We start from the raw sequence: 13212 nt of genomic DNA, 5'->3' as shown, positions 1-13212 counted from the left end.
ATAAATCCCCCAGGTGAAAATCCTTGGAAAATCCCATCTTCCAAACTCGCTCTCCATTCACAAACTGGCGCTCGACCATGCCCCCACCACCACATAGCCCCATCGCCCGACTCAGGCCAGGGAATCATCCGGTTTGCCGTGAGTCCTGTTCATCTCAACGACCTCAGGACAGCCCTCAGATGCTGCAGGTGCTGCTGCCAATCATTACTGTAAATAATGATATCATCTGGATAGGCAACGGAGTATGCAGTGTGGTCTGAGGATTCGGTCCATGAGCTGCTGAAATGTAGCCGGTGCCCCGAACAAACCGAACGTAAACGTCATGAATTGGTGTAATCCGAACGGTGTGGAAAATGCCATCTTTTCACGGGACATGGGAGTTAAGGGGATCTGCCAATATCACTTTTTTCTCTCCCTTTTTTCTCCCCATGAAGTTTTCAATTTTATTATGTGAAATATTTATTTTAGACCTTGAATTGGTCACCAAGAATGACTATTTATCAAAACAGACAATTTAAAATAATGTTTTACTAGCGCTCGTCGTTGCTGTGCGACATCAAATTAACTCTGACGAAAGAGGGATCCCTTCTAGACACGACCGTGAATAAGGTCAATACAGTGTGGTACATTACAAGTTTATGAAAGGGAAAGCTCACCCAAAAATTTAAATTCTCTCATCATTTACTCACTTTCATGCCTTCACAGATGTGTATGACTTTCTTTCTTCTGCAGAACACAAGCAAAGATTTATAGAAGAATATCCTAATCCTTTTTAATGCAAGTGAATGGTGACCAGACCTTTCACGCTCCAAAAATCACATAAAAGTAATCCATACGACTACAGTGGTTTAATATATGTCTTCTGAAGCGATGCAAACACTATGGGTGAGAAACAGATCAATATTTCAATTATTTTTTACTGTAAATCTCCACTTTCAGTTTCAGAATGTTAAAGTGGAGATTTATAGTAAAAAAGGACTTAAAGGGATAGTTTGCCAAAAAATGAAAATTCTCTCTCTCTCTTATATTTTACTCACCCTCATGCCATCCCAGATGTGTATGACTTTCTTCAGCAGAACACAAATTAAGATTTTTAGAAGTATATTTGAGCTCTGTAGGTTCATACAATGCAAGTGGATGGTGATTAGTACTTTAAAGCTCCAAAAGGCACAGACAATCATAGTAAAAGTAATTCATACGACTCCAGTGGTTAAATAAATGTCTTCTAAAGCGAAATGAGAAACAGTTTCTTGGGTGAGAAACAGTTCAACATTTAAATCCGTTTTACTGTAATTGTTTACCTCCGGTCGCTTTCTAAAACACGCACATGAAGGGACTCCGGTGCACGCCGCCCCTCCTGTGACTTTTTTGTTTTTGGTGCGGGAGGGTAGATATTTAGGGTGGGCAAGTAGGGTAGGGTTGTATCTTCGTAAGTCCTCCTTAGAATAGCATAGAATCTAATCTTTATTTATACCCGTAGGGAATCTGGTTCCCTTTTGCGACTCACAATACACTTATACAGCACTAGACAAACAACGCAACAACACGGTGTACATTTAAGTCAAGTAGTAAATAGAATAAGTTAATAAAGAATTTACACAGTCAAAAAGAGTAAATAAAACATTTGTCATAAGTTCAATTCTACCTTACATTATTTAGTAGTGTAATTACTGTTGGAATAAAAGACTGTTTCATTCTGTTTGTTTTGAATGTTGGAATCAAATATATTCTGCTAGAAGGAAGTAATAGAAATTCTTCCTAGAGGGGGTGCTTAGGATCACCTAAGATTTTAGTTGCTTTCTTCTTCATTGCTCTAGCTTTATAAATATTTTCAAGACCTTGAGCTTTTCCCCAATTGGTTTATACGCAGTGATGTCCATCTTAAACTGTATTTGTGTATAACATTTACATTTCCAAACCAACAGATAATGCAGAAAGTTGGAATACTTTCTACAAAAGATTTATATAATAGGGTAAAGAGTTTATTGTAAACATTAAAAGTACTTAATCTTCTGAGAAAGTATAGCTTCTGCTTCTTTTTTTGACAATGTGCTCAACATGGCTAATCCACTTTAACTTGCTATCTAACACAATTACCAGATATTTATACTCTTCCACTAATTCTATAGTCTTTTCCTTAATAATGGTACAGGATGAATTTTTTGTTTTCCTGAAATCAACTGTAATTTCCTTTGTCTTATCTTATTTAAAACTGTTATGCCCTCCAGGCATATCTTGTGGTAATTTCTTGTGCGTGTGTATATTCCCTGCTACAGGTGCCTCCATCTCATTGGTTCAACTGAGTGTACCTGCTTCAGCTAATCACAGGCAGGCTCTTGACCAGCAACCAATCATGTGTGGGGACCTGAGATCTTCCAACCCTATATAAAGATCCAAGATGGCAGAAGATAGTAGCATGGTGCTTATACTCCTGCCTGAATTCAGTGATCCTGGGCAGGGGAGACCGACGGAGGATCGGGAGTGCTTTCGATCTGCGTCTGTGACAACACGAGGCCGGTGGCAGAACCTGGACTGTGAATGGAGCAATTGATGGAAGGAAGTGATGTAGAGTCTGGAAGTGAACCGGACATGGAGGATGAAATATTTGGTGGGGAGAATGAGGTTGCTAGAAGTAGTAAATTGGATGTTGGTGGAAAATCGAAAACGGAAGTAAAATTGGAGTCAGGCATCGGGTACAGACAGAGAGAGAGAAAATTATATGTCCAGGAAAAAGGAGGAGGAATATAAAGTAATGTTAAAATTTACATCTGAATCGGTTCTAAATCCTTTCAAATTAACAAAAGCATTGAAGGAAGTGATAGGAAAGATTGACAGTGCGAGGATGTTGAGGGATGGCAGGATGTTATTGTTTTGTAAAGACGGCAAACAACAAAAAGCAGCCCTGAGATTAAAATCCTTGATTGGTCATAAAGTTACTTGTTCAGTAGTGGAAGAAAAGAAGTGGATGAGAGGGGTAACTTCAGGAGTCCCTACGGATGTTCATGTTGAAACAATTAAAAGAAATATAACATGTGCTGCAGTGACTAATGCAAGATGATTGAAATGTGTTAGAAATAAAGAAAGAATGGATAGCCTTTCAGTCATGTTGCAATTTGATGAAGATAAGTTACCTGCTAGAGTGTTTCTAAGATTTGTAAGTTATGCGGTGCGACCATATGTCCCTCCACCACTCAGATGCTAAAAATGCCAGATGTATGGACACGTAGCGGCTGTATGTAGAGGGAAACAAAGATGTGCTAGATGTAGTGGTGACCATGAATATGGGAAATGTGAACAGGGAGTGAAGCCTAAGTGTAGTAACTGTGTAAGAAATGATCACAATGGGAATATTATTGATGATATGTTAGAATGGAGTAGGTTAGTGTGCCTGAATGATGGAAGGGCTACAAGAGTGGATGTAGCCTGTGGACAGTACTCTGCAATAGACTTAACTCTTGCATCAGAAGACCTGGCAAGGGAATGTATATGGGAAGTGTTAGAATAATGCATGATAGGAAGTGATAATTTCCCCGTCTTTTGCAAAATAGGGACTGATGTTGAACAAGTGCTGGTAGATATGAAACCTAAGTGGAAACTTAAAACTGCTAAAAGGGAGGAATTTTAGGAAGTGTGTTAATTAAAAATGTTACAAATGGACAAGATATGTGGCAATATAGAAGAGTTTAATGATAATTTAAATAAAATCCTTAACAATACAGCAGAAGATGTTATTGGAAAAAAGAAAGGAAAGAAAGGGAAGAAAGCAGAACCATGGTGTAGAGAGGAATGCAGTGAAGCCATCCTAGTTAGGAACAGAATGCTTAGAAAGGTAAGAAAATAATTTGCTTTTGATGATTTAGTTAATTATAAGAAAGCACAAGCAGTTGTGAGGAGAGTTATTCAAGCTAGCAAAAGGGATTACTGGAGAAAATTCTGTGATAATATTGGTGAAAAAATAGGAATCGGTGAAATATCAGAATCAGAATCAGAATCAGCTTTATTGCCAAGTATGCTTACACATACAAGGAATTTGTCTTGGTGACAGGAGCTTCCAGTGTACAACAATACAAAAACAATACAAAAACAGCAGCAAGACATAGATAATAATAAAAAATACAAAATAAAAACTAATAATACACATACGTACAGACACACACACATACATACATACACACAGGTAGTGCAAATCTAATACAATCTGTTATCTGTGATGTACAGTGCAAATACAAATATGTTATGTACAGTGCAAATGTTTTTCTTTTTTTTTCTTTTTTTTCAGAGGAATGAAATGGCAGAAGAGGTTGGATGTGTTGGATAAATATAAAAAAGACTTAACTGAGTATTGCACATAGTTATTGCTCAATGGGGCAATTTAACTGTTCATGAGATGGATAGCCTGAGGGAAAAAACTGTTCCTGTGCCTGACGGTTCTGGTGCTCAGAGCTCTGAAGCGTCGGCCAGAAGGCAACAGTTCAAAAAGGTAGTAGGCAGGGTGAGTGGGGTCCAGAGTGATTTTTCCAGCCTTTTTCCTCACTCTGGAAGTGTATAGTTCTTGCAGGGGAGGGGGGGGGGGGGACACTTCATGACCACAGACTTCAGGGCGACAGGTCTGTAGTCATTAAGTCCTGTGATTTTTGGTTTCTTTGGGATGGGCATGATAGTGGAACGTTTGAAGCAGCGTGGAACTTCACACTGCTCCAGTGATCTATTGAATATCTGTGTGAAGATGGGGGCCAGCTGGTTAGCACAGGATCGAAGACACGCTGGTGAGACGCCATCTGGGCCTGAAGCTTTCCTCGTCTTTTGTTTCTGAAAGACGCGGCTCACATCATCTTCACAGATCTTAAGTGCATGTTTAGTATCAGGAGGGGGGAGGAGGGGGGTTGCAGGAGGTGTTGGTGTTTGTGTGAAGTGTAGTGAAGGTCAGAGTGGGTGTGGGGTGTGAGATTGGGCCTTTCAAATCTGCAGTAGAACACATTCAGGTCATCAGCCAGTTGTTGGTTCCCTACAGGGTTGGGGGTAGGAGTCCTGTAATTTGTGAGTTGTTTCATGCCACTCCACACTGATGCAGGGTCGTTAGCTGAAAACGTGTTTTTGTAGCGTCTTTTAGCCATTCCTTGTTCAGTGTTTTCCTGGCCAGATTGTACAAGACTTTATCCCCACCCCTGTAAGCATCCTCTTTGGCCTGACGAAGCTGCCTGTGCTCTGCTGTAAACCACGGTTTGTCATTGTTGAACTTTAACTAAGTCCTAGTAGGAATGCACATATCCTCACAAAAACTGATATATGATGTAACAGTATCTGTGAGCTCGTCCAGCTCTGTGGCTGCAGCCTCAAAAACACTCCAATCCATGCAATCAAAGTAGGCTTGTAGTTCCCGCTTTGCTTCATTAGTCCATCTCTTTACAGTCCTTACTACTGGCTTGGTTGATTTAAATTTCTGCCTGTAGGTTGGAAGAAGATGAACCAGAGAGTGATCAGAGAGTCCCAAAGCTGCTCTAGGGACAGAGCGATATGCATCCTTTATTGTTGTGTAACAATGATCCAGTATGTTCCTGTCTCTGGTGGGGCATGTAATGTGCTGTTTGTATTTGGGCAGTTCACGTGTGAGATTTGCTTTGTTAAAATCTCCAAGAATAGAGAGTCCGGGTATTGTTGTTCTGTGTCTGTGATTTGATCAGCCAGCTGTTGCAGCGCTGTGTTCAAACACGCGTTTGGTGCAATATACACACCAGAATAAACGAGGAAAACTCCCACGACGAGTAGAAAGGCTTACAGTTAATAAAAAGCGCTTCCAAATAGGACAGCACATCCTCTTTAACGTTGTTACATCTGTACACCAACTTTCATTGATGTAAAAGCATGTTCCACCACCTCTGGTTTTCCCCGTTAACTCCGCGATGCGATCCGCTCTGAACAGCTGAAAGCCCAGCAGATGAAATGCGCTGTCCGGAATGGCTTCACTCAGCCAGGTTTCTGTGAAGCACAAGGCAGCAGAGGTTGAAAAGTCCTTGTTTGTGTGGGTGAGGAGATGAAATCCATGCCGACGGAGTTTGACCAGCGCACCGGCTTGTCTCCCTCGTCTGCATCTCTTGAACAGCAGAGCTGCGCCTCCAACTAAAATGTCCAGCAAAACGTCTGAATATTCGAAAACCGGAAAAAGATTGTCTGGTATATGCTGTCGAATGTTCAGCAGTTCATCTCTGGTAAACCTGACTGGAAAAAGATTACTAAACACAGGACAATCAAACAAAAACAACAAAACAATAGGAGCGCTCCACACCGAGGCAGCCATCCGCGGCGCCATCATGATGTAATCAATATGGGCATGATCAGACGGATGGGAGGGATACAAAATTATTGCAGCATTCCTGTGATTATAAGTGGAGACAGGCCAGTGATTACTGATACTGAGAAAGCAGAGGTACTGGCACAAGCATTTGTTAAAGTACACAGTAACAGCAATATTTCGGATGAAATGAGAATGCACAGACAACAGTGTTTAAAAGAGAATCCTAATGTTAAGGTACAAAAAGATCTGTCTGGTTGTGCATTAGATATTGATTTTACAATGTTTGAATTAAAGAGGGCACTTGCTGGAGTTAGACAAATCTTCCCAGGGAAAAATTAGCTATGTAATGAGATGATAAAGCAGATGTGTCATTAAATATTATTTTGTCTTTTTTTAATAAAGTATGGGAAGAAGGGAAACTTCCCTCTTCTTGGAAGCATGGGATTATTGTCCCAGTTGCTAAGGTTTCCAATTATAGGCCCATTGCTTTAACCTCTAATCTATGTAAATTAATGGAACGGATGGTCATGAATAGGCTAACGCATGTACTGGAAAGTAAGGGGTTAATATCTCCTCACCAAAGTGGTTTTAGGAAAGGGGGTAATACAATGGATGCTGTTCTATGCCTAGAGGAGTATATCAGAAAGGCACAAATAAATAAAGTAATAGTAGTGGGAATTTCCTTTGACATAGTAAAGGCGTATGACATGTGGAAAGAAGAGCTTTTAATTAAATTAGACAGATTGGGAATTAAAGGAGAATGTACAATTGGATAATGAGTTTTATGTTTGATCGAACAATACAAGTCAGAGTGGGATCCTCCTATTCAAAGTCTTATTCAGTAGAAAACGGAACACCAAAAGGCAGTGTGTGCAGACCAGTTCTGTTCAGTATAATGATTAATGATATATTTTCCCGAATTGAACCAGGAAGAGGGAAGTCACTGTATGCAAATGATGAGGCTTTATGGAAGAAAGGGCAAAATATTTCATATATAGTACAAAGCATGCAGTTGGCAGTAGCTGAAGTGGAAAGATGGGCAGGAAATTGGGAATTTCGACTATCAGTGCAAAAAACAAATGTACAGTTAGAATAAAACTATATGGACAAGTGTTAGAACAGGTCTCAAATATGAGATTTTTAGGGGTATGGTTGGATACGAAATTGACATTTGCTGTACATATACAGAAGTTAATTGATAAGTGTAAGAAAGGAATGAATATAATGAGGTGCTTAGCAGGAGTGGAATGGGGTGCAAGACGGCATGCATTAAGGAGCATACAGTGTATCCGGAAAGTATTCACAGCGCTTCACTTTTTCAACATTTTGTTATGTTACAGCTTTATTCCAAAATGGATTAAATTAATTATTTTCCTCAAAATTCTACAAACAATACGACCTAATGACAACGTGAAAGAAGTTTGTTTGAAATCTTTGCACATTTATTAAAAATAAAAAACGGAAAAAAATCACATGTACATAAGTATTCACAGCCTTTGCCATGACACTCAAAATTGAGCTCAGGTGCATCCTGTTTCCACTGATCATCCTTGAGATGTTTCTACAACTTGATTGGAGTCCACCTGTGGTAAATTCAGTAGATTGGACACGATTTGGAAAGGCACACACCTGTCTATATAAGGTCCCACAGTTAACAGTGCATGTCAGAGCACAAACCAAGCCATGAAGTCCAAGGAATTGTCTGTAGACCTCCGAGACAGGATTGTATCGAGGCACAGATCTGGGGAAGGGTACAGAAAAATGTCTGGAGCATTGAAGGTCCCAATGAGCACAGTGGCCTCCATCATCCGTAAATGGAAGAAGTTTGGAACCGCCAGGACTCTTCCTAGAGCTGGCCGCCTGGTCAAACTGAGCGATCAGGGGAGAAGGGCCTTAGTCAGGGAGGTGACCAAGAACCCGATGGTCACTCTGACAGAGCTCCAGCATTTCTCTGTGGAGAGAGGAGAACCTTCCAGAAGAACAACCATCTCTGCAGCACTCAACCAATCAGGCCTGTATGGTAGAATGGCCAGACGGAAGCCACTCCTCAGTAAAAGGCACATGACAGCCCGCCTGGAGTTTGCCAAAAGGCACCTGAAGGACTCTCAGACCATGAAAAACAAAGATTGAACTCTTTGGCCTGAATGGCAAGTGTCATGTCTGGAGGAAACCAGGCACCGCTCATCACCTGGCCAATACCATCCCTACAGTGAAGCATGGTGGTGGCAGCATCATGCTGTGGGGATGTTTTTCAGCAGCAGGAACTGGGAGACTAGTCAGGATCAAGGGAAAGATGAATGCAGCAATGTACAGAGCCATCCTTGATGAAAACCTGCTCCAGAGCGCTCTGGACCTCAGACTGGGGCGAAGGTTCATCTTCCAACAGGACAACGACTCTAAGCACACAGCCAAGATAACAAAGGAGTGGCTCCGGGACAACTCTGTGAATGTCCTTGAGTGGCCCAGCCAGAGCCCAGACTTGAACCCGATTGAACATCTCTGGAGAGATCTGAAAATGGCTGTGCACCAACGCTCCCCATCCAACCTGATGAAGCTTGAGAGGTCCTGCAAAGAAGAATGGGAGAAACTGCCCAAAAATAGGTGTGCCAAGCTGGTAGCATCATACTTAAAAAGACTTGAGGCTGTAATTGGTGCCAAAGGTGCTTCAACAAAGTATTGAGCAAAGGCTGTGAATACTTATGTTCATGTGATTTTGTTTTTCTTTTTTTTTTTTTTATAAATTTGCAAAGATTTCAAACAAACTTCTTTCATATTGTCATTATGTGGTATTGTTTGTAGAATTGAGGAAAATAATTAATTTAATCCATTTTGGAATAAGGCTGTAACTTAACAAAATGTGGAAAAAGTGAAGCACTGTGAATACTTTCCGGAGGCACTATATATTGTGCACTTATAAGATCAACAATTGATTATGGGAGTATAGTATACAGATCTGCATCAGCAACTTTATTAAAAAAGGTAGATGTTATTCATGCACAAGCCTAGCGTGTATGTTGTGGTGCTTTTAGAACCTCTCCTATATCAGTTATACAGGTAGAGATGGGAGAGATGCCAATGGAAATCTATAGACTCAGGTTGTCTATGGCATATTGGACATCCTTAAAAGGACATTATGAAATCCATCCAGCTAAAAAGGTATTGGAAGAGTGTTGGGAACAAAAACAAGATAACACAAGTTTTAGATGGTATGTGCAAAAAGAGGCCCAGGACATGGGACTGACAAGAACTGATGTCAGTACTACAGTGGCAATTCCAATAACTCCTCCTTGGTTATTTCCTATTCCAACAGTTGGCTTGCAGCTACTGGAAAAAATTAAAGAAAATGAGGGATTGGTACCTAAGGACGAGATGACTCAACAGTATCTGGATCAGGAGTATTGTCAGGAGATAAATTTTTTTACGGATGGATCTAAAGACCCTGAATCTGGTCGTACAGCAGCTTCGGTATTCATTCCCCATTTTAAGACCAGAATTGGTAAGAGGACAAGTGACCGTTTATCTGTTTATACAACAAAAATGATAGCAATTATGATGGCTCTTCAATGGGTGGAGGAAATTCAGCCATTAAATACAGTAATATACAGGACTCATATTCTGTATTAGTGAGTTTGTTAAGTGGTAAATCAACATTGAGGCAAGATGTATTGTATGAGATTCTACAGAGTATGTTTAGAATTAGACAATATAGACTAATCGTTTCATTCTTATGGGTACCAGCACATGTAGCGGTAGAGGGCAATGAGGAAGCAGATCATCTGTCCAAGAATGCATTAGGTCATATAAATATAGATATAAATGTAGCATTAAGTAAAGAAGAAATGAAAGGAAAAATTAGAGGGGCAGTGATTAAGAAATGGCAGAATATTTGGGATGGAGAGTTAAGGGGTCGTCACCTTTATAGAATTCAAAAACTTGTTGGAATTGGAAGGAAAAATTTGTTCAGGATACAAAGAAAAACCCACAGGTAATCTCAGGAGAAATACAGGCTGCTCTGGAAAAAGAAGGTGTGGTTGTTTCAAGGAGCACAATACGAAGATACTTGAACAAAAATGAACTGCATGGTCGAGTTGCCAGCAAGAAGCCAATGCCACAAAACGGTTGCCCGGTTACAATATGCCTGACAACACCTTGACATGCCTCACAGTTTCTGGCATACTGTAATTTGGAGTGACGAGACCAAAATAGAGCTTTATGGTCACAACCATAAGCGCTATGTTTGGAGGGGGATCAACAAGTATTGTGCTCCTTGAAACAACCACACCGTCTTTTTCCAGAGCAGCCTGCATTTCTCCTGAGGTTACCTGTGGGTTTTTCTTTGTATCCCGAACAATTCTTCTGGAAGTTGGCTCAGACAATTTGCTGAGTCCCTCTAAAAACTTTGAGTGGACCTCTGAATGCCAGCAGGCATTTGAAAAGCTTTGTTGTGTACTGCTCCTGTTCTTGCTGCCCCTAATTTTAACGTACTGTTTAAGATTGAGGTGGATGCAAGTTCTGTTGGTGCATGTGCAGTTCTGTTGCAGGAGAATGAGGATGGAGTTGACCATCCTATTTGTTACTTCTCCAGTAAGTTTAACAAACACCAGCTAAAGTATTCCATGATTGAGAAAGAGGCTTTGGCAGTGTTACTTTCTCTTCAACATTTTGAAGTCTATGTTGGATCGTCTCCTGTACCTGTAATTGTCTTTACAGATCACAACCCTCTGACATTTTTGTCTCGTATGTGTAACCATAATCAGCGCTTCATGAGATGGTCTTTGATGGTTCAGGATTACAATCTAAAAATCAAACACATGAAAGGTGTCAATAATATTGTTGCAGATGCATTGTCCCATGTTTAGTTTATTGGAAGTTGTGTCCATGCATATCTTGTGGTATTTTCTTGTGTGTGTGTATATTCCCTGCTACAGGTGCCTCTATCCCATTGGTTCAACTGAGTGTACCTGCTTCAGCCAATCACAGGCAGGCTCTTGACCAGAAACCAATCATGTGTGGTGACCTGAGATCTTCCAACCCTATATAAAGATCAAAGATGGCAGAAGATAGTAGGAATGGGTGATACCACTTATTTTCTTTTCGATCCGATACAAGTACTTTTAGGCCAGTATCGCCGATATCGATACCAATACCGATACCTCTAATGAATTGAATTTTTACGAATTCTTTGGATAAAATTAGTAACTTAAATTATTACTTTTTTATTATTTTATATATTTATAGGCCTAAACAGAAAATTATTAGGCTGCTTTGTTTACCCTTTAAAGATTTGTAAGTATAAGCCACATATAAAACCACAAAATTAACCATATATATTGTTATATGGTTACTATTACTAAAACCAAGTTACAATATGTATACTGGAGTGGTGGTGGCATAGTGGGCTAAAGCACATAACTGGTAATCAGAAGGTTGCTGGTTCAATCCCCACAGCCATCACCATTGTGTCCTTGAGCAAGGCACTTAACTCCAGGTTGCTCCAGGGGGATTGTCCCTGTAATAAGTGCACTGTAAGTTGCTTTTGATAAAAGTGTCTGCTAAATGTATACTACAGTAATGCTGTAGCAAAACCATGGTTAATTGTATCAAAACCTTGGTTACTGCCAAAAAGAAAAAAACATAGTTACTACAGTAATGGTTACTAGTCATGGTTAATACAATATTACTACAGTAAATCCATAGGTAGTTTTCACGTGGGTATCATTTATTAATGAGGATTACAGATTATCAATGTTTTAACAACTCTAAATTTAAATAAATCTGTAAAAATTGTCAAACAATACCATTATAACACATGTCACATCTAGATTTGTCATTACTTAGTGTGAATAACTCCAGATGCAGTTTTCTGTCATTACCTCAGGAAAGCTCTGCTACCTCTTTGAACGAGCGCTATGACTGAAAGGGTGAGCGCTGTCTGCTGGTGTATGTCAGCATTTCTGCGTGTCAAGATGAGCAGGAAAAAAAATTGTTCCGGCACCATACAATAATTCGCTCATTTAATTCTTTTTTTACACTTTGACGCTTATGAGATGCATTAATACTCATTTAATCTAAAAAATTAGATCACTAGTTTAAAAAAAACCTTCAGAATCTATATTTTTATGTGAGGAATGATACCACATCAGTATCAGAAGTATCTATACTTTTGTATCGATCCGCCCATCCCTAGAAGATAGTTTATTTTATTTATTTTATTTTTTACTGCTCCATACTTTGCTTCCTCTCGTTATTGGACTAGGTGTTCTGACCTTTTTTAATTGGGAACAGGTCAAGGGCCCAGCACATTTTGTACCACGTAGTGCTTTATGTTAGAAACATCAGGTAAGGAGTGTTTGCCACCTGTTGTATTTTTTGTTTTAGTCAGAGTAGGTAGACTTTATTTTGTTGTGTTTTTGTTTAATATGGTAGACTTCCCTGATTTCAGCTAGTTGGCTTATGGTTTTTGTTTGGTTTGCTGATCTGGCCACACTCTTGTTTTTTTTTTTCTCTTTTTGTAATTGTTTTTTTTTTTTTTTTTTTTTTATCATGTTTGATCCCATTGTAAATATGTAACTATCTTCAAGCTCTAGTAAACACTTTGGTGATTGCACTTCAAGCCTTTGTTTCGTGGTCTTCCTGAGTTTTAGTAGGAGGTTGCTCTAGCTAATCTAGTTTGTTATGCCCCTTCATCACCCCTATACTAAAGGGGGTGAAACAAAAACCAAACAGACTTCAAACCATTCAACAAACTCGTCTAAAATGGGTCCATGGTGGTGTTCCTCAAATTGGAATAAACTCTCTATCGCTATGTTGTTGTCAAATTTGATAAAATGTCTTGAAAGTGATTGGTGCAATCATTGGTATAACAAAAATAAAAGGTGACAAAACACAACCTTGTGGAGTACCGATATTTGTAGAAATAT

The sequence above is a fragment of the Myxocyprinus asiaticus genome, chromosome 34 (genome assembly GCF_019703515.2).
Source record: "Myxocyprinus asiaticus isolate MX2 ecotype Aquarium Trade chromosome 34, UBuf_Myxa_2, whole genome shotgun sequence".
Lineage (NCBI taxonomy): Eukaryota > Metazoa > Chordata > Actinopteri > Cypriniformes > Catostomidae > Myxocyprinus > Myxocyprinus asiaticus.
Note: the sequence above shows the minus strand (reverse complement) of the source record.